Source organism: Balaenoptera physalus (assembly GCF_965194825.1).
Source record: "Balaenoptera physalus genome assembly, chromosome: 5".
Taxonomy (NCBI): domain Eukaryota; kingdom Metazoa; phylum Chordata; class Mammalia; order Artiodactyla; family Balaenopteridae; genus Balaenoptera; species Balaenoptera physalus.
Window position 1 is genome coordinate 142,783,514 of NC_138884.1, and position 20,783 is coordinate 142,804,296.

Sequence of the window (20,783 nt, forward strand, 5' to 3'; positions counted from 1 at the left end):
TTGAACTTCTTTAGACTTTAATCTATACTGAGTAACTGAGACTCAAAGATAGGGGGATAATCCTGAGATGAGCTCAATTTTTATCTAAGGGTTAAATGTCATGATTACTACTGATAAAGTTTAAAAGAAGATAATCACCCAGAGAGAATATATGACTTAGGTTAAGAGAGCTCAATTAGGAAACATTGATTCCTATAAAAGATTTAACTGCTTAGGTACTTTTTCCTTGGATTGAGTGGATAATTTGGCATAGTGTATTTTAAAAATACAACTACTACAATTTTTCCCTAAAGTATAATGTATATCATCATTTAAAACTTTAGTAAAATATTATACACTGAAACATTCTTGTGCACTGATTTTGTGGGACTAAAGAGTCTGAGAAATACTGCAACAAGCAACTCTGGGCACTCACATATTCAGTTATCTGCTGCTCTATAGTGAAAGGAGTTATGACATCATATCAAGGGGATTTTGTTCCAGAACTCAAGATGGTATCATCACTGACGTAATGAGCAGCCCTCGGTGGAGAAGACAGAGTCCGGAGAGAGCCATTTCCACCAGGAAAATCAGGAGAAGAACATAGTAGCCCTAATAAAGTCTTTTTTTTTTTTTGAGTAAAATTTTGGTTTTCTCCAATAAGGCATTTTCCTCCAAAGAATAATGACTTAATTGTTTTTGTACAAAGAATAAATGCTTAAAATAAAAAAATATGTGAAATAATAAGCAAATAGTGATCATAATAATAATTAATAGTGAGAAATATAAAAAGAAAATAAATCCTTTCTATTTGCTCAGGAAACAATATTCATGAATATTGTCTACATTGATTATTCTTGGGTATGGAATATATGTACATATATATATTTACTAAATATCATTTTCTGGAATTTAATAGAAGAGAAAAATAAAGTGAAACTGAATAACAAACTACAAAGTTAGATAAATAGGGATGTAGATACAGCTAGATAATGAAAAAGACAACATTTTAAAACCACTATTTTAGGAACATTTGAATATTGGAGTCATTATATATTATTTTCAACTTTATATACAAATGTGACTTCTTCAACACGAAATAAAGTCACCATGTGTATATTTTAGCCTTATGGATATTTCCTTTATCCTTAAAATTAAAAATAAAATTGTTAGCAAATTCTTACACTGCTTGTGTGTGTGTAAGTTGTGGTGAGGATGGTGTACTGGAGAGGATTTACTATTTTCCATTAATTGTCTTGTAATTGCTAGACACTCATTTTGTAGGTTCGTGGGGGTTTTCAGATCATTAATTTGTTTTTCTACATTTTACTTTCATAATTATGTTCTTCCATCTACACTATGCTTTCTTTCTGGAATTTATATCATATAGATATTGGATCTTCTGAATGTACTCTTTGCTTCTCATCATTTTGTTTATCCTGTTAATATCCTTTTTACTTACATAGGAGAATTTACCTGCTGTGCATATAATAAACTCATTCAGTTTCTAGCTGTATCAAATCTGCAAGCCATTATTCTATTTGATAATCCTGCTTTATGTATTAAATTGATTTTTCTCTGCACTCTTTAATTGAACAGTACTATCACAAGTACACCCATTAGTCTCCAGCCTGCTGTAATAGCCTACATTACACAGCCTGCTGTCCCTTCCCACCTTAGTCTGAGTTTACTACTATCACCTCTTGCTATCTGTATTAGCATCCCAGAATTGTCTCTGCATTTACTATTTGCCCTGATTATGCTGTCATGTTGTCCACTTTGCCTCCAGTCTAAATTTGGAGCTTGTATTAGTCAGGGCTCTCCAGGGAAACAGAACCAATAAGATGTGTTTATATAGAGAGATTTATTTTAAGCAATTGGCTTATGCAGTTATGGGGACAAAGTCCAAAACTTGCAGGATAGGCTGTCAGGCTGAGCCTCCTTCGAAACAAGGAGAGCAGTTGAGTCATGATTTCTCCAAGCATTTCATGACAATTAAAATCAGCAATTTCAAAAAGAGCAATTAGGCAAGAAAAATAAATAGAAGGCATCCAAATTGGAAATTAAGAAGTAAAATTATCTTTTCTCAAATGATATGATTTTTACACATAAAAAACCCTAAGGATTACACACACAAACACACATGACACAATAGTTAGACCTAAGAAATGTATTCAGGAAGTTTCAGGATACAAAATCAGCACACGAAATTCAGTTGCATCTCTATACAAACAATGAAAACTACAAAAAGAAAATTAAGAAAACAATTCCTCTTACAGGAACATCAAAAAGAGCAAACTACTTAGGAATAAATTTAATCAAGGAAGTGAACAACTTGTAGGATGAAAACTACAAAACATTGATGAAAGTAATTAAATGTAAATAATAAATAAATGGAAAGACAATTCCATGTCCATGAACTGGAAGACTTAATATGGTTAAGATGTCAGTATTACCCAAAGGGATTTACAGATTCAATCCCTATGGAAATCCCAATAACATTCTTTGCAGATACATAGAAGCTCATCCTAAAATTTATATGGAATCTCAAGGGATGTTGAATAGTCAAAATATTCTTGAAAAGGAAGAAAAAAGTTGGTGAAAGCAATCACACTTCCTGGTTTCAAAACTTTTCACAGAACTACAGTAATCGAAACAGGATAGTACTGGCATAAAGATAACATCGAAGATGAATGGAATGGATGAAATAGAGAACCCAGTAATAAATCCTCACATACACAATTACATGATTTTTGACAAAGGTGCCAAGATAATTAAAAAAGGAAAAGACAGTTAAATGTTGCTAGGAAAACTGGGTGTATTACTACAAAGAATAAATTTGGACCCTTATTTTATACTATATACAAAAATTAATTAAAAATAGATCAAATTCCTAAACTTCAGAGCTAAACTATAAAACTCTTAGAAGACAATAAAAGAGAAAATCTCCATGAAAAATCTTTAGTCTTAAAAAGGAATGAAATTCTGATACATGCTATAACATAGATGATACCTTGATGATATTACGCTAAGCAAAATAAGCTAGACACAAAAGGACAAATGTCGTAGGATTCCACTTACATGAGGTACTTAGAATAGGCCAAATTCACAGACACAGAAAGTAAAATAGTAGTTACCAAAGATTGAAGAGAGGGGAAATGGGGCATTGTTGTTTAATTGACACTGAATTTCTATGATGATAATAATGTTCTGATAAAAAATGTTCTGGAAATGTATAGTGATGATGGTTACACAATAATGTGAAGGTACTTAATGTCACTGAACTGTACATTTAAAAAGGGTTAAAATGGTGAATTCATATTATATATTTTACCAGTGAAAATAAATAAGATTATGCCTTTTTCTACTCTTTCTTTGCTTCATAAATTAGATTACTATCAGAAAAAGGGATAATATAAGAAAGAGTAACCTGATTGATTCATTGACTGCTAACTTTTCATTCTGTAAATTAGAATAAGTTTCTAACGTCCAGATTACATCCCTCCCACCCCTACCCTTCCCTTCTCATTCCTGATCTCCCTTATCCAGCTTTATTCATTTCCAGAGCTTCTATCATCTTCTAAAATACTCTACAATGTATTTATTCATCATATTGTATTTTTCTCCCCACTAAGCGCCACAAAAACTAGAGTTTTTAATTTTGTTCACAGTTTTATTATTAGATTTTAGAGTAGCGTCTGCTCTATCATCAGCACTTAGAACAGTACCTGTTATATAGTAAGCACTCAATAAACATATGATGAATTAATGGATTTATCTAAGATCTTAGAGATCACATATTGTAGTGTTTAGAAATAATAATTTGATGTCGATCAATCCAGTCTTTGCCAATGAGTAGCTGAGTGTCCCTTCCCTCAGTTCCTTCATCTGATAGAGTTGCAAGGAGATTGAACTGTGATGTACATTTTAAGAACTTTGCCCCATACCTAATGCACATTGAATTTTCTCTAAGAGGTAGCTGTTCCTACTGTTGGCTATACATTTCAAATACACATCTCTGTTAGAAAACAATATTATTTAGTTTTTATTTTTAAGGGAGTAGGACTTCAGCAAGTATAACAAGTGTGTGTATATGCAGTTGACTCTTGAACAACATAGGTTTGAACTGCACTGGTCCACTTACATGTGTTTTGTAAAAAAATAAATGCATACTGTAGTACTACCTAGTTCCAGGTTGGTTGAATTCGTGGATGTGGAATCCTGGATACAGAGGGCCAGTGTAAAATTATATGCAGATTTTCCAGCGAGTGGAGAATCATCGTGCTCCTAACCCTTGTGTTGTTCAAGGGCCAACTGAACATTTTTTTTAAAAATGTATGTGAGAGGAAGCCTCTCTTTATTCCCATTACCCAGTTTGCATTCCAATGGAGATACCAACTTTCATGAAATGTAAAGTGGGTTGTCTGCTTTCGGTCTTTGGAATAGCTACATAACTTTCAATAACATTTAACGTGCTACTGTATAGGTGACTCTCCAAAATGAGGAATATAGTGTACATATTACCACTTTTATAGAGTTCATCCTTATTTGTGATGCATCTCATGAAACTGATGTTACATTGAATATCATAACAAACAAACTGCTGTTTAAAAAATAACAAAATGTGGACAATACAATCATTTTCAATATTTTTGCTAACTATAAAAATAGTACTATTTAAAAGGAACACACTAACAAAATATCAAGTTAGTATTGTGACTGTATTGACTAAAAATTTAAAGCAATCATCCATGGTATCTTCAGCACACATCACCATCATTTCTCTGTTTCTTTAGATCATTGGGATCCACCATTAAATACTGATAGGTTATTTGTAGCATTAATTGCCTTGTAAAAGAAATAACCTACTTTAAGAAAAACTTTGGACTTCCTATCTAATCTAGATTTAAAAGTATAATTATTTTAACTGTCAGAATAAATTCCAAAGGTTTATCTTCTTTGACTAAACCAGAAATGGGGCCATTTGGAAAAAAAATGACAGCTTTCTTCTTTACTCCCCACAATAAGAAAATTAGCATAATAAATATGATACTGACCTTCAGGGCTTTATTATATTAAAAAAGAATCAGGAATAAATGTATAAGGGCAAGGTGGAAAGAGAAATACCATTTTTCATAAAATCTGTGACTTTTAATTTTATATTTATTTTTCTAATAATCAAATTTTGAATTAAAAAGCATATTTCTACTAGGCTATATAGAGACTCCATACTTAGATAGAATTTTGAGGAGATTTTAAGATTAGATTTTAAATTCAGAAGCAGTGCCAACATGGAATACAGTAAGGTATACAGTGCCTCCACACGTCTACATCATTTTTGATATTAGTCTTTCCTTCAAAGATGTCTTTGCTGTTGAAAAGTTAGCTAAGATCTACAGGGAATGCACTCAACCATAGTAGACAATTAAAAAGATAGCAATCATTTTTAAGTTTGAATTTGAAGCTTCAAAGCTATGGAAAATATTTTAAATCATATATATTTATGTGATTTATAATTCATTTTCTTCTTGGAGTGGGTTTAATACTATATTTTAAGTTCCCAAGTCCTTACATAAAATGTAACCTCAGATTTTTATTGCCAAATTTTGATCAAAAACCCCTTTGAGAGAAATTTATGGACAGTATATGAAGGGCATCATCAGCCATTCTTCTAATTTATTTATTATGCAAGAACCAAGCTGGAACTGCATAAAGATGCAATTTAGATCACATTGTTTTGCATAAACTTCCCTCATGCCTTACCACAAAAGGATGGCTTTTCCTGAGTTACGCGTTGAAATTACACCTTGAATAAAACTTATAAACCCTAAACTAAACAGTTCTAAGAACCCGACTATTCTACCATTTAGGTAAACCGCTGCAGATATTGAATAACATTGTATTCCCCCTTATGAGAGCCCTCTAATAAATTCAATTGTAAGTGACAGAAAAATAAACTATACTTTTGCATCAATTATTAATTCTTTCATTTATTGGCTAAAGTTTTATTGACGTCCCAATATGTGGTGGTTACTATGTCATGTCCAGTGGTCCCATCAGAGTAAACAAAAAGAGCTCCTTAGCTTACAGGGCTTAGTTCCAGTGAGGAGATGTAAAATCAATAAATATACAGTGATGGATAACATTAAATGCTATATAGAAAAATTAAGTAGGGTGAGGAGAGAGACTACAGAAAAAATAGGTTGCTTTTTTGAAAACATATTTACTTTTTTTTTTTAACATCTTTATTGGAGTATAATTGCTTTGCAATAGTGTATTAGTTTCTGCTTTATAACAAAGTGAATCAGTTATACATATACATATATCCCCATATCTCCTCCCTCTGGGGTCTCCCTCCTATCCTCATTTTCCCACCCCTCTAGGTGGTCACAAAGCACTGAGCTCAACTCCCTGTGCTATGCAGCTGCTTCCCACTAGCTATCTATTTTACATTTGGTAGTGTATATATATATACATGCCACACTCTCACTTTGTCCCAGCTTACTCGTGCCCCTCCCTGTGTCCTCAAGTCCACTCTCTACATCTGCGTCTTTATTCTTGTCCTGCCCCTAGGTTCTTCAGAATCTTTTTTTTTTAGATTCCATGTATATGTGTTAGTATACGGTATTTGTTTTTCTCTTTCTGATTACTTCACTCTGTATGACAGACTCTACTTCCATCCACCTCACAACAAATAACTCAATTTCGTTTCTTTTTCTGGCTGAGTAATATTCCATTGTATATATGTGCCACATCTTCTTTATCCATTCATCTGTTGATGAACACTTAGGTTGCTTCCATGTCCTGACTATTGTAAACAGGGCTGCAATGAACATTGTGGTACATGACTCTTTGAATTATGATTTTCTCAGGATATATGCCCAGTAGTGGGATTGCTGGGTCGTATGGTAGTTCTATTTTTAGTTTTTTAAGGAACCTCCATACTGTTCTCCATAGTAGCTGTATCAATTTACATTCCCACCAACAATGCAAGAGTGTTCCCTTTTCTCCATTCATGTGTTTGTTGGCAATCTGTATATCTTCTTTGGAGAAATGTCTATTTAGGTCTTCTGCCCACTTTTGGATTGGGTTGCTTGTTTTTTTGATGTTGAGCTGCATGAGCTCCTTGTAAATTTTGGAGATTAATCCTTTGTCAGTTCCTTCATTTGCAAGTATTTTCTCCCATTCTGAGGGTTGACTTTTCATCTTGTTTATGGTATCCTTTGCTGTGCAAAAGCTTTTAAGTTTCATTAGGTCCCATTTGTTTATTTTTGTTTTTATTTCCATTTCTCTAGGAGCTGGGTCAAAAAGGATCTTGCCACGATTTATGTCATAGAGTGTTCGGCCTATGTTTTCCTCTAAGAGTTTGATAGTGTCTGGCCTTACATTTAGGTCTCTAATCCATTTTGAATTTATTTTTGTGTATGGTGTTAGGGAGTGTTCTAATTTCATTCTTTTACATGTAGCTGTCCAGTTTTCCCAGCACCACTTACTGAAGAGGCCATCTTTTCTCCATTGTATATTCTTGCCTCCTGTATCAAAAATAAGGTGACCATATGTGCATGGGTTTATCTCTGGGCTTTCTATCCTGATCCATTGATCTATATTTCTGTTTTTGTGCCAGTATGATACTGCCTTGATTACTGTAGCTTTGTAGTATAGTCTGAAGTCTAGGAGCCTGATTCATCCAGCTCCGTTTTTCATTCTCAAGATTGCTTTGGCTCTTCGGGTCCTTTGTGTTTCCATACAAATTGTGAAATTTTTTGTTCTAGTTCTGTGAAAAACGCCATTGGTAGTTTGATAGGGATTGCATTGAATCTGTAGATTGCTTTGGGTAGTATAGTCATTTTCAAAATGTTGATTCTTCCAATCCAAGAACATGGTATATCTTTCCATCTGTTTGTATCATCTTTAATTTCTTTCATCAGTGTCTTATACTTTTCTGCATACATGTCTTTTCTCTACTTAGGTAGGTTTATTCCTATGTATTTTATTCTGTTTGTTGCAATGGTAAATGGGAGTGTTTCCTTAATTTCTCTTTCAGGTTTTTCATCATTAGTGTATAGGAATGCAAGAGATTTCTGTGCATTAATTTTGTATCCTTCTACTTTACCAAATTCATTAATTAGCTCTATTAGTTTTCTGGTAGTATCTTTATGATTCTCTATGTATAATATCATGTCATCTGCAAACAGTGACAGCTTTACTTCTTCTTTTCCGATTTGGATTCCTTTTATTTCTTTGTCTTCTCTGATTGCTGTGGCTAACACTTCCAAAACTATGTTGAATAATAGTGGTGAGAGTGGACAACCTTGTCTTCTTTCTGATCTTAGAGGAAATGTTTTCCATGTTTCACCATTGAGAACAATGTTGGCTATGGGTTTGTCATATATGACCTTTATTATGTTGAGGTAAGTTCCCTCTATGCCTACTTTCTGCAGGGTTTTTATCATAAATGGATGTTGAATTTTGTCAAAAGCTTTCTCTGCATCTATTGAGATGATCATATGGTTTTTCTCCTTCAATTTGTTAATATGGTGTATCTTATTATTGATTTGTGTATATGGAAGAATCTTTGCATCCCTGGGATAAACCCCACTTCATCATGGTGTATGATCCTTTTAATGTGCTGTTGGATTCTGTTTGCTAGTGTTTTGTTAAGGATATTTGCATCTATGTTCATCAGTGATATTGGTCTGTAGTTTTCTTTCTTTGTGACATCTTTGTCTGGTTTTGGTATCAGGGTGATGGTGGCCTTGTAGAATGAGTGTGGGAGTGTTCCTCTCTGTCATATTTTGGAAGAGTTTGTGAAGGATAGGTGTTAGCTCTTCTCTAAATGTTTGATAGAATTCGCCTGTGAAGCCATCTGGTCCTGGGCTTTTGATTGTTGGAAGATTTTTAATCACAGTTTCAATTTCAGTGCTTGTGATTGGTCTGTTTATATTTTCTATTTCTTCCTGGTTCAGTCTCAGAAGGTTGTGCCCTTCTACGAATTTGTCCATTTCTTCCAGGTTGTCCATTTTATTGGCATATAATTACTTGTAGTAATCTCTCATGATCCTTTGTATTTCTGCAGTGTCAGTTTTTACTTCTCCTTTTTCATTTCTAAGTCTATTGATTTGAGTCTTCTCCTTTTTTTTTCTTGATGAGTCTAGCTAATGGTTTATCAATTTTTTTTTATCTTCTCAAAGAACTAGCTTTTAGTTGTATTGATCTTTGCTATTGTTTCCTTCCTTTCTTTTTCATTTATTTCTGTTCTGGTCTTTATGATTTCTTCCCTTCTGCTAACTTCAGGGGTTTTTTTGTTCTTCTTTCTCTAATTGCTTTAGGTGTAAGGTTAGGTTGTTTATTTGATATGTTTCTTGTTTCTTGAGGTAGGATTGTATTGCTATAAACTTCCCTCTTAGAACTGCTTTTCCTGCATCCCATAGGTTTTGGGTCGTGGTGTTTTCATTGTCATTTGTTTCTAGGTATGTTTTGATATCCTCTTTGATTTCTTCAGTGATCTCTTGGTTATTAAGAAGTGTATTGTTTAGCCTCCATGTGTTTGTATTTTTTACAGACTTTTTCCTGTTATTGATATCTCATCTCATTGCACTGTGGTCAGAAAAGATACTTGATACAATTTCAATTTTCTTAAATTTACCAAGGCTTGATTTGTGATCCAGGATATGATCTATCCTGGAGAATGTTCCATGAGCACTGGAGAAGAAAGTCTATTCTGTTGTTTTTGGATGGAATGTCCTATAAATATCAATCAAGTCCATCTTTTTTAATGTGTCATTTAAAGCTTGTGTTTCCTTATTTATTTTCATTTTGGATGATCTTTCCATTGGTTAAAGTGGGGTGTTAAAGTCCCCTACTATGATTGTGTTGCTGTTGATTTCCCCTTTTATGGCTGTTAGCATTTGCCTTATGTATTGAGGTGCTCCTATGTTGGGTGCATAAAATTTACAATTGTTATAAAATAATCTTCTTCTTGGATTGATCCCTTGATCATTATGGACTGTCCTTCTTTGTCTCTTGTAACAGTCTTTATTTTAAAGTCTATTTTGTCTGATATGAAAATTGCTGCTCCAGCTTTCTTTTGATTTCCATTTGCATGGAATATCTTTTTCCATCCCCTCACTTTCAGTCTGTATGTATCCCTAGGTCTGAAGTGGGTCTCTTATACACAGCATATATACGGGCCTTGTGTCTGTATCCATTCAGCCAGTCTATGTCTTTTGGTTGGAGCATTTAATCCATTTACATTTAAGGTAGTTATCAATATATATGTTCCTGTTATCTTTTTCTTAATATTTTTGTGTTTATTATTGTAGGTCTTTTCCTTCTCTTGTGTTTCCTGCCTAGAGAAGATCCTTTCGCATTTGTTGTAAAGCTGGTTTGGTGGTGTTGAATTCTCTTAGCTTTTGCTTGTCTCTAAAGGTTTTAATTTCTCCTTTGAATCTGAATGAGATCCTTGCTGGGTAGAGTAATCTTGGTTGTAGGATTTTCCCTTTCATCACTTTAAATATGTCCTGCCACTCCCTTCTGGCTTGCAGAGTTTCTGCTGAAAGATCAACTGTCCACCTTATGGGGATTCTCGTGTATGTCATTTGTTGCTTTTCCCTTGTTGCTAATATTTTTTCTTTGTGTTTAATTTTTGATAATTTGATTAATATGGGTCTTGGGTGTTTCTCCTTGGAATTATCCTGTATGGTACTGTCAGCACTTCCTGGACTTGGTTGACTATTTCTTTTCCCATAGTAGGGAAGTTTTCAACTATAATCTCTTTAAATATTTTCTCAGTCCCTTTCTTTTTCTCTTCTTCTTCTGGCACCCCTATAATTCAAATGTTAGTGCTTTTAATGTTGTCTCAGGGGTCTCTGAGACTGTCCTCAATTCTTTTCATTATTTATCTTTATTCTGCTCTGTGGTAGTTATTTCCACTATTTTATCTTCCAGGTCATTTATCCATTCTTCTTCCTCAGTTATTCTGCTATTGATTTCCTCTAGAGAATTTTTAGTTTCATTTATTGTTTTGTTCATCATTGATTGTTCGCTCTTTCATTCTTCTAGGTCCTTTTTAAACATTTCTTGTATTTTCTCCATCCTATTTCTAAGATTTTGGATCACCTTTACTATCAATACTCTGAATTCTTTTTCAGGTAGACTGCCTATTTCCTCCTCATTTGTTTGGTCTGGTGGGTTTTTACCTTGCTTCTTCATTTGCTGTGTGTTTCTCTGTCTTCTCATTTTGCTTATTTTACTGTGTTTGGGGTCTCCTTTTCACAGGCTGCAGGTATCCGTTGTTTTTGGTGTCTGCCCCTAGTGGCTAACGTTTGTTCAGTGGGTTGTGTAGGTTTCCTGGTGGAGGGGACTGGTGCCTGTGTTCTGGTGGGTGAGGCTAGATCTTGTCTTTCTGGTGGGTAGGACCATGTATGGTGGTGTGTTTTGGGGTGTCTGTGACCTTATTATGATTTTAGGCAGCCTCTCTCCTAATGAGTGGGGCTGTGTTCCTGTCTTGCTAGTTGTTTGGCATAGGATGTCCAGCACTGTAGCTTGCTGGCCATTGAGTTGAGCTGGGTCTTAGTGTTGAGATGGAGATCTCTGGGAAAGCTTTTGCCATTTGATATTACATGGAGCTGGGAGGTCTTGGGTGGAGCAATGTCATGAACTCAGCTCTCCCACCTCAGAGGCACAGGCCTGACACCCGGCCGGAGCACCAAGACCCTGTCAGCCACACGGTGAGAAGAAAAGAGAAAAAAGGAAAGAAAGAAAGAAAATAATAAAATAAAATAAAGTTATTAAAATAAAAAATAAAAATAAATTATTAAAAATAAAAAATTTAAATGTAAGAAGAAAAAGAGAAAGAAAGAAGAAGAGAGCAACCAAACCAAAAAGCAAATCCACCAATGATAACAAGCGCTAAAAACTATACTAAAATAAACAAACAAACAAAAAAACGGGCAGACAGAACTCTAGGACAAATGGTAAAAAACAAAGCTATACAGACAAAATCACACAAAGATGTATACACATACACACAAAAAAAGAAAAAGGAAAAATATTATATATATATAAAAAAATAAAGGAAGAGAGCAACCAAATCAATAAACAAATCTACCAATGATAATAAACTCTAAATACTAAACTAAGATAAACATAAAACAAGAAACAAATTAGATGCAGAAAGCAAATCCCAAGTCTACAGTTGCTCCCAAAGTCCACCACCTCAATTTTGGTATGATTCATTGTCTATTCAGGTATTCCAGTGATGCAGGTACATCAAGTTGATTGTGGAGATTTAATCCACTGCTCCTGAGGCTGCTGAGAGACATTTCCCTTTCTCTTTTTTGTTCGCACAGCTCCTGTGGTTCACCTTTGGATTTGTCCCCGCCTCTGCATGTACGTCACCTGAGGACGGATGTTCTTCACTCAGACAGGATGGGGTTAAAGTAGCAGCTGATTAGGGGGCTCTGGCTCACTCAGGCCAAGGGGAGGGTGGGGTACGTAATGCGGAGCAAGGCTGCAGTGGCAGAGGCAGGAGTGATGTTGCAATAACCTGAGGCGCGCCCTGTGTTCTCCCGGGGAAGTTGTCCATGGATCATGGGACCCTGGCAGTGGTGGGCTACACAGCCTCCCAGGAGGAGTGATGTGTTTAGTGACCTGTGCTTGCACACAGGCTTCTTGGTGGCTGCAACAGTGTTAGTATTTCACACCTGTCTCTGGTGTCTGCACTGAGAGCCAAGGTTCGCGCCTGTCTCTGGAGCTCATTTAGGCGGTACTCTGAATCCCCTCTCCTCACGCATGCCGAAACAATGGTCTCTTCCTTCTTAGGCAAGTCCAGACTTTTTTCTAGACTCTTTCCAGGTAGCTGTGGCGCACTAACCGCCTTCAGGCTGTGTTCACGCAGCCAACCCCAGTCCTCTCCCTGGAATCCGGCCAAAGCCCGAGCCTCAGCTCCCAGACCCCACCCACCCCGGTGGGTGAGCAGACAAGCCTCTCAGCCTGGTGAGTGCTGGTCGGCACCGATCCTCTGTGCAGGAATCTCTCTGCTTTGCCCTCTGCACCCCTATTGCTGTGCTCTCTTCCGTGGCTCCGAAGCTTCTCCCCTGCCACTCCCCATCTCTGCCAGTGAAGGGGCTTCCTAGTGTTTGGAAATTTTTCCTCCTTCATAGCTCCTGTCCAGAGGTGCAGGTCCCATCCTTATTCTTTTGTCTCTGTTTTTTCTTTTTTCTTTTGCCCTACCCATGTATGTGGGGAGTTTTTGCCTTTTGGGAAGTCTGAGGTCTTCTGCCAGCATTCAGTAGGTGTTCGGTAGGAGTTGTTCCACATGTAGATGTATTTTTGATGTATTTGTGGGGAGAAAGGTGATCTCCACGTCTTACTCCTCCACCATCTTGAAGGTCTCTCTGTGTGTCAAAAATGTATTTACTTTTTGCATTCAGTCCACAAATGTTTCTTGAGCATCCATAAGGTGCCAGACTCTGTTCTAGGCACTAAGGATACAGCTCTGAACAAAGCAGACAAAAATTCCTGCTTTCATTCTCAAGGAGCTTTCATTCTAGGAAGAGGGACACAAAAACAGAAGCAATAAGTAAAATCGTATATTAGAAGAAGGTGAATGCCATGGAGGAAAATAAATCAAGGAAGTTGGAGAGGTAGTACTGGGGTAGTCAGAGAAATCTTCACTGAGAAGGTGACATTTGTACAGAACTCAAATGAGGTTGCTTTTTAAGAACACAGGTTCAGGGTTTCCCTGGTGGCTCAGTGGTTAAGAATCTGCCTGCCAATGCAGAGGACACAGGTTTGAGCCCTGGTCAGGGAAGATCCCACATGTTGTGGAGCAGCTAAGCCCATGTGCCACAATTACTGATCCTGTGCTCTAGAGCCTGCAAGCCACAACTGCTGAAACCCGCACGCCTAGAGCCCATGCTCCTCAACAATGAAGCTACCACACCACTACGAAGAGTAGCCCCTGCTCACCGCAACTAGAGAAAAGCCTGTGCACAGCAACAAAGACCCAATGCAGTCAAAAATAAAATTAAATTAAATTAAGTTAAAAAAAATACAGTTTCATAAGAAAAGACTTCTGAACTTTCAGACCTGAGACAAGAAAACAAGATATTCATATATTGGAATTAAGAGTTTTTTCATGTTTCTGGAAGAGCAAGTGTTGGGTCCTTGACTTAGAACTTCTGTGAGTGTTCTAGAATTGTAGAAATGTTCAGTGTAATCAGAATGGAGAATAGAACTGTTAAATGAGCCACAGTGACATTCAATAGCCAGATGACAGGTAGACATACTGCATAGAGTAAGAAGTTCAGATTTTATTCTAAGGGTTTGGGGTAGCCTTAACCCAAACCTCTAAGGGAGGTTTGCTGGGAAGAAATGACAGAATATATGCTCATTCTTAAAGAATCAAACTTCTGTGTGTTTGATTCTTTAAGAGAACATGCTATGTGTACATGCAAGAGTAGTGAAAAGTGGAAGGAAAAGACAGATTTGGAAGCTACTTTAAATATTCCACATGCAAGATGCTGGTGACTTGTGTTAGTGTGAGACAGAGAAAGAGAACAAATTGATTAGAGATGGGCTTTGAAGGTCCCTCTCTGGAATTGGCATGATTTTCATTTTCTTTAACTTTAATCCTATAAATTATTGGGATTCATATTTTGCTTTAAAAGCTTACAGGAAGAGAATAAAACCTTGTTGCTCAAATTTTACATTGAGCAGGACTCAGAACTAAATTTACCTTTTGCTCTACATCTTCAATTTTGTATGTATATATTTTTTTCAGATTGTTATTATATATATACATATGTATTTACCTACATATATTCAGTATGGATATATGGATTCAGTGAGGTCTAAATGAATACAAAAAAAGCAGTTATTTTTAACTTTGGTGTTTGAAATAACTATGATGAAATTTTGAGGAAAATTATGTCTTGTCAGATTTATGTTCCAATGCTAACGAAAATATACTTAAATAAATAGCATCTGCTTGAGATAGATTATATGACATTGAGATACTGTGTTTTTGTTACTATATTTCATACTTGGCTTTATGGATGACTAAAACAGAAATGAAAATCAATTCTAATATACATTAAGATAAATATTCATTTTCCAAACAAAATAAATGGCAACACTCTTTGCAACAGAATTAACTGTTCTGACGCTTCAAATGATTTGTTCATTCACTAACAAAATAGAAATATCTGAAATTCTGACACTACTATTAAAATGGCTAAGGCATATATTACTGTAGATATGCTACCATTTTTTCAGGTTGCATTTTATATCTTTATAGTTCTGGAATAAGAATGGTACCAATAATTTTAGGACTTTCATTTTTATAAAAGCATGAAATCATCATAAAGATATGTTGATATATAAGACATTATTAATTAAACATTAGTTAAGGTACAATTATACTAATTCACCACTGCCATAGGAGTAGCCATTATTTGTTTATTTCATTTTATCCATTTTACCTTTCTTTTTTTTTAATTTGATATTCATTTAAATCAGTCTCACATTTATTGGAGCTGAATATTACAGATGAATCTAATTTAATCTTTCTATTTCACATGAAATGGCCTCAAATAGTATTTTTAATGTTTTATTAGTAAGAAATTCTGTTTTTTTATTCAAACAGAAAGTCACAAAAATTATGATCATCCTCATCAGTTCACTCAGTCCCATGTAATTAATTATTTTTTCATCTTGATCTTTTGTTAACACTTTTATGAATTCATCAGTTTTCCATTAGAGTTCTGAAAATGCCTATTCATTCAGTTCAGCAGTATAGTCAGTTACCAGAAACCTGTGCTTCTCAGAGTCTTTTCCATGAATTCCTTGAAGATGAAATCCTTTTACAGGAACTTCTTTTCAAAAGCATCAGAGTACACCCAGAACTGTCTGTAAATGACAAAAGACTTAAAACTGACCACGGTTCGGGCTTCCCTGGTGGTGCAGTGGTTGAGAATCTGCCTGCCAATGCTGGGGACACAGGTTTGAGCCCTGGTCTGGGAAGATCCCACATGCCATGGAGCATCTAGGCCCGTGAGCCACAATTACTGAGCATGCGTGCCTGGAGCCTGTGCTCCGCAACAAGAGAGACCGCGATAATGAGAGGCCCGTGCACCACAATGAAGAGTGGCCCCCCCTTGCCACAACTAGAGAAAGCCCTTGCACAGAAACGAAGACCCAACACAGCCATAATTAAATAAATAAATAAATAAAAATAAAAAAAATAAAAGTCACCCAATTGTTAACATTTAAAAAAAAAAAAGACCACGGTTAAAGATTTGATGAAAGTTCATAATAATGCAATTGACAAGGAAATTTAGTTATCTCTGAGATATACATTTTAAAATAATAACTAGAATTATGACTTATAACATTATACCAGAACATATAAGATTTTTAGGAATATCATGTAATGTCTGAAACATTTATATTAACATATTTCCATACAAATAACCCAAAGAAAGTTTCATATTAGTTGTTTTTTTTGTTTTTTTTTTAATTTTTAAATTAAATTTATTTTTTTATACAGCAGGTTCTTATTAGTCATCAGTTTTATACACCTCAGTGTATACATGTCAATACTGATCGCCCAATTAATCAAACCACCATCCCCACCCCCCCGTGGCTTTCCCCCCTTGGTGTCCATATGTTTATTCTCTACATCTGTGTCTCAACTTCTGCCCTGCAAACCGGTTCATTTTTCTAGGTTCCACATACATGCGTTAATATACGATATTTGTTTTTCTCTTTCAGACTTACTTCACTCTGTATGACAGTCTCTAGATCCATCCACGTCTCAACAAATGACCCAATTTCGTTCCTTTTTATGGCTGAGTAACATTCAATTGTATATATGTACCACAACTTCTTTATCCATTCATCTGTCAATGGGCATTTCAGTCGCTTCCATAACCTGGCTATTGTAAATAGTGCTGCAATGACCATTGGGGTGCATGCATCTTTTTGAATTATGGTTTTCTCTGGGTATATGCCCAGTAGTGGGATTGCTGCATCATATGGTAATTCTATTTTTAGATTTTTAAGAAACCTCCATACTGTTCTCCAGAGTGGCTGTATCAATTTACATTCCAACCAACAGTGCAAGAGAGTTCCCTTTTCTCCACACCCTCATGAGCATTTCTTATTTGTAGATTTTCTGATGATGCACATTCTAACTGGTGTGAGGTGATACCTCATGGTAGTTTTGATTTGCATTTCTCTAATAATTACTGATGTTAAGCAGATTTTCATGTGCTTCTTGGCCATCTGTATGTCTTCTTTGGAGAAATGTCTATTTAGATCTTCTGCCCATTTTTGGATTGGGTTGTTTGTTTCTTTAATTTTGAGCTGCATGAGCTGTTTATATATTTTGGAGATTAATCCTTTGTCCGTTGATTCATTTGCAAATATATTCTCCCATTCTGAGGGTTGTCTTTTCATCTTGTTTATGGTTTCCCTTGCTGTGCAAAACCTTTGAAGTTTCATTAAGACCCATTTGTTTATTTTTGTTTTTATTTCCATTACTCTAGGAGGTGTACCAAAAAAGATCTTGCTGTGATTTATCTCAAAGAGTGTTCTTCCAATGTTTTCCTCTCAGAGTTTTATAGTGTCCGGTCTTAGATTTAGGTCTCGAATCCATTTTGAGTTTATTTTTTTGTATGGTGTTAGGGAGTGTTCCAATTTCATTCTTTTACATGTAGCTGTCCAGTTTTCCCAGCACCACATATTGAAGAGAATGTCTTTTCTCCATTGTATATCCTTAAATACTTTTTCATAGATTAGTTGACCATAGGTGCATGGGTTTATCTGTGGGCTTTCTATCTCGTTCCATTGATCTATGTTTCTGTTTTTGTGCCAGTACCATATTGTCTTGATTACTGTAGCTTTGTAGTATAGTCTGAACTCAGGGAGTCTGATTCCTCCTGCTCCGTTTTTTTTCCCTCAAGACTGCTTTGGCTATTCGGGGTCTTTTGTGTCTCCATACAAATTTTAAGATTTTTCGTTCTAGTTCCGTAAAATATGCCATTGGTAATTTGATAGGGATTACATTGAATCTGTAGATTGCTCTGGGTAGTATAGTCATTTTCACAATATTGATTCTTCCAATCCAAGAACATGGTATATCTCTCCATCTGTTGGTATCATTTTTAATTTCTTTCATCAGTCTCTTATACTTTTCTGCATACAGGTCTTTTGTCTCCTTAGGTAGGTTTATTGCTAGGTATTTTATTCTTTTTGTTGCAATGGTAAATGAGAGTGTTTCCTTAATTTCTCTTTCAGATTTTTCATCATTAGTGTATAGGAATGCAAGAGATTGCTGTGCATTAATTTTGTATCCTGCAGCTTTACCAAATTCATTGATTAGCTCTAGTAGTTTTCTGGTGGCATTTTTAGGATTCTCTATGTATAGTATTATGTCATCTGCAAACAGTGACAGTTATACTTCAGCTTTTCCAATTTGTATTCCTTTTATTTCTTTTTCTTCTCTGATTGCCGTGGCTAGGGCTTCCAAAACTATGTTGAATAATACTGGTGAGAGTGAACATCCTTTTCTTGTTCCAGATCTTAGAGGAAATGCTTTCAGTTTTCACCATTGAGAATGATGTTTGCTGTGGGTTTGTCATATATGGCCTTTATTATGTTGAGGTAGATCCTCTCTATGCCCACCTCTGGAGAGTTTTTATCATAAATGGGTGTTGAATTTTGTCAAAAAATTTTTCTGCATCTATTGAGATGATCATATGGTTTTTAGTCTTCAATTTGTTAATATGGTGTATCATATTGATTGATTTGTGTATATTGAAGAATCCTTGCCTCCCTGGGATAAATCCTGGTTGATCATGGTGTATGATCCTTTTAATGTGTTGTTGAATTCTGTTTGCTAGTATTTTGTTGAGGATTTTTGCGTCTATATTCATCAGTGATATTGGTCTGTAATTTTCTTTTTTTGTAGTATCTTTGTCTGGTTTTGGTATCAGGGTGATGGTGGCCTCATAGAATGAATTTGGGAGTGTTCCTTCCTCTGTAAGTTTTTGGAAGAGTTTGAGATGGATGGGTGTTAGCTCTTCTCTAAATGTTTGATAGAATTCACTTGTGAAGCCATCTGGTCCTGGACTTTTGTTTGTTGTAAGATTTTTAATCACAGTTTCAATTTCATTACTTGTGTTTTGTCTGTTCATATTTTCTGTTTCTTCCTGGTTCAGTTTTGGAAGGTGATACCTTTCAAAGAATTTGTCCATTTCTTCCAGGTTATCCATTTTATTGGCATAGAGTTGCTTGTAGTAGTCTCTTAGGATGCTTTGTATTTCTGCGGTGTCTGTTGTAACTTCTCCTTTTTCATTTCTAATTTTATTGATTTGATTCCTCTCCCTCTTTTTCTTGATGAGTCTGGCTAATGGTTTATCAATTTTCTTTATCTTCTCAAAGAACCAGCTTTTAGTTTTATTGATCTTTGCTATTGTTTTCTTTGTTTCTATTTCATTTATTTCTGCTCTGATCTTTATCATTTCTTTCCTTCTGCTAACTTTGGGTTTTGTTTGTTCTTCTTTCTCTAGTTCCTTTAGGTGTAAGGTTAGATTGTTTACTTCAGATTTTTCTTGTTTCTTTAGGTAGGCTTGTATAGCTATAAACTTCCCTCTTAGAACTGCTTTTGCTGCTTCCCATAGGTTTTGGATCATTGTGTTTTCATTGTCATTTGCCTCTAGATATTTTTTGATTTCCACTTTGATTTCTTCAGGGATCTCTTGGTTATTTAGTAATGTATTGTTTAGCCTCCATGTGTTTGTGTTTGTTTCGTTTTTTTCCCCTGTAATTCATTTCTAATCTCATAACATTGTGGTCAGAAAAGATGCTTGATATGATTTCAATTTTCTTAAATTTACTGAGGCTTGATTTGTGACCCAAGATGTGATCTATCCTGGAGAATGTTCCGTGAGCACTTGAGAAGTGTAATCTGCTGTTTTTGGATGGAATGTCCTATAAATATCAATTAAATCTATCTGGTCTATTGTATCATTTAAAGCTTCTGTTTCCTTATTAATTTTCTGTTTGGATGATCTGTCCATTGGTGTAAGTGAGGTGTTAAAGTCTCCCACTATTATTGTGTTACTGTCAATTTCCTCTTTTATAGCTGTTAACATTTGCCTTATGTATTGAGGTGCTCCTATGATGGGTGCATATATATTTATAATTGTTATATTTTCTTCTTGGATTGATCCCTTGATCACTATGTAGTGTCCTTCCTTGTCTCTTGTAACATTCTTTATTTTAAAGTCTATTTTATCTGATACGAGTATTGCTACTCCAGGTTTCTTTTGATTTCCATTTGCATGGAATATCTTTTTCCATCCCCTCACTTTCAGTCTGTATGTGTCCCTAGGTCTGAAGTGGATCTCTTATAGACAGCATATATATGGGTCTTGTTTTTGTATCCATTCAGCAAGCCTGTGTCTTTTGGTTGGAGCATTTTATCCATTCATGTTTACGGTAATTATCGATATGTATGTTCCTATGACCATTTTCTTAATTGGTTTGGGTTTGTTTTTGTAGGTCTTTTTCTTCTCTTGTGTTTCCCACTTAGAGAAGTTCCTTTAGCATTTGTTGTAGATCTGGTTTGGTGGTGCTGAGTTCTCTTAGCTTTTGCTTGTCTGTAAAGCTTTTGATTTCTCCATCGAATCTGAATGAGATCCTTGCCGGGTAGAGTAATCTTGGTTGTAGGTTCTTCCCTTTCATCACTTTAAGTATATCATGCCACTCCCTTCTGGCTTGTAGAGTTTCTGCTG

At 35.4% G+C, this 20,783-nt stretch overlaps 1 long non-coding RNA gene across 1 annotated transcript in view; it reads right to left on the bottom strand.

Annotated features, from left to right (window-relative positions):
• LOC309661011 overlaps positions 1-18,757 on the bottom strand; it is a 736,889-nt gene extending 718,132 nt beyond the window's left edge. The window contains exon 1 of the long non-coding RNA XR_014263789.1: positions 18,670-18,757. This is a non-coding gene — a long non-coding RNA (uncharacterized lncRNA). The remainder of the gene's footprint in view (positions 1-18,669) is intronic.
• Between the last annotated feature and the right edge of the window lie 2,026 nt (positions 18,758-20,783).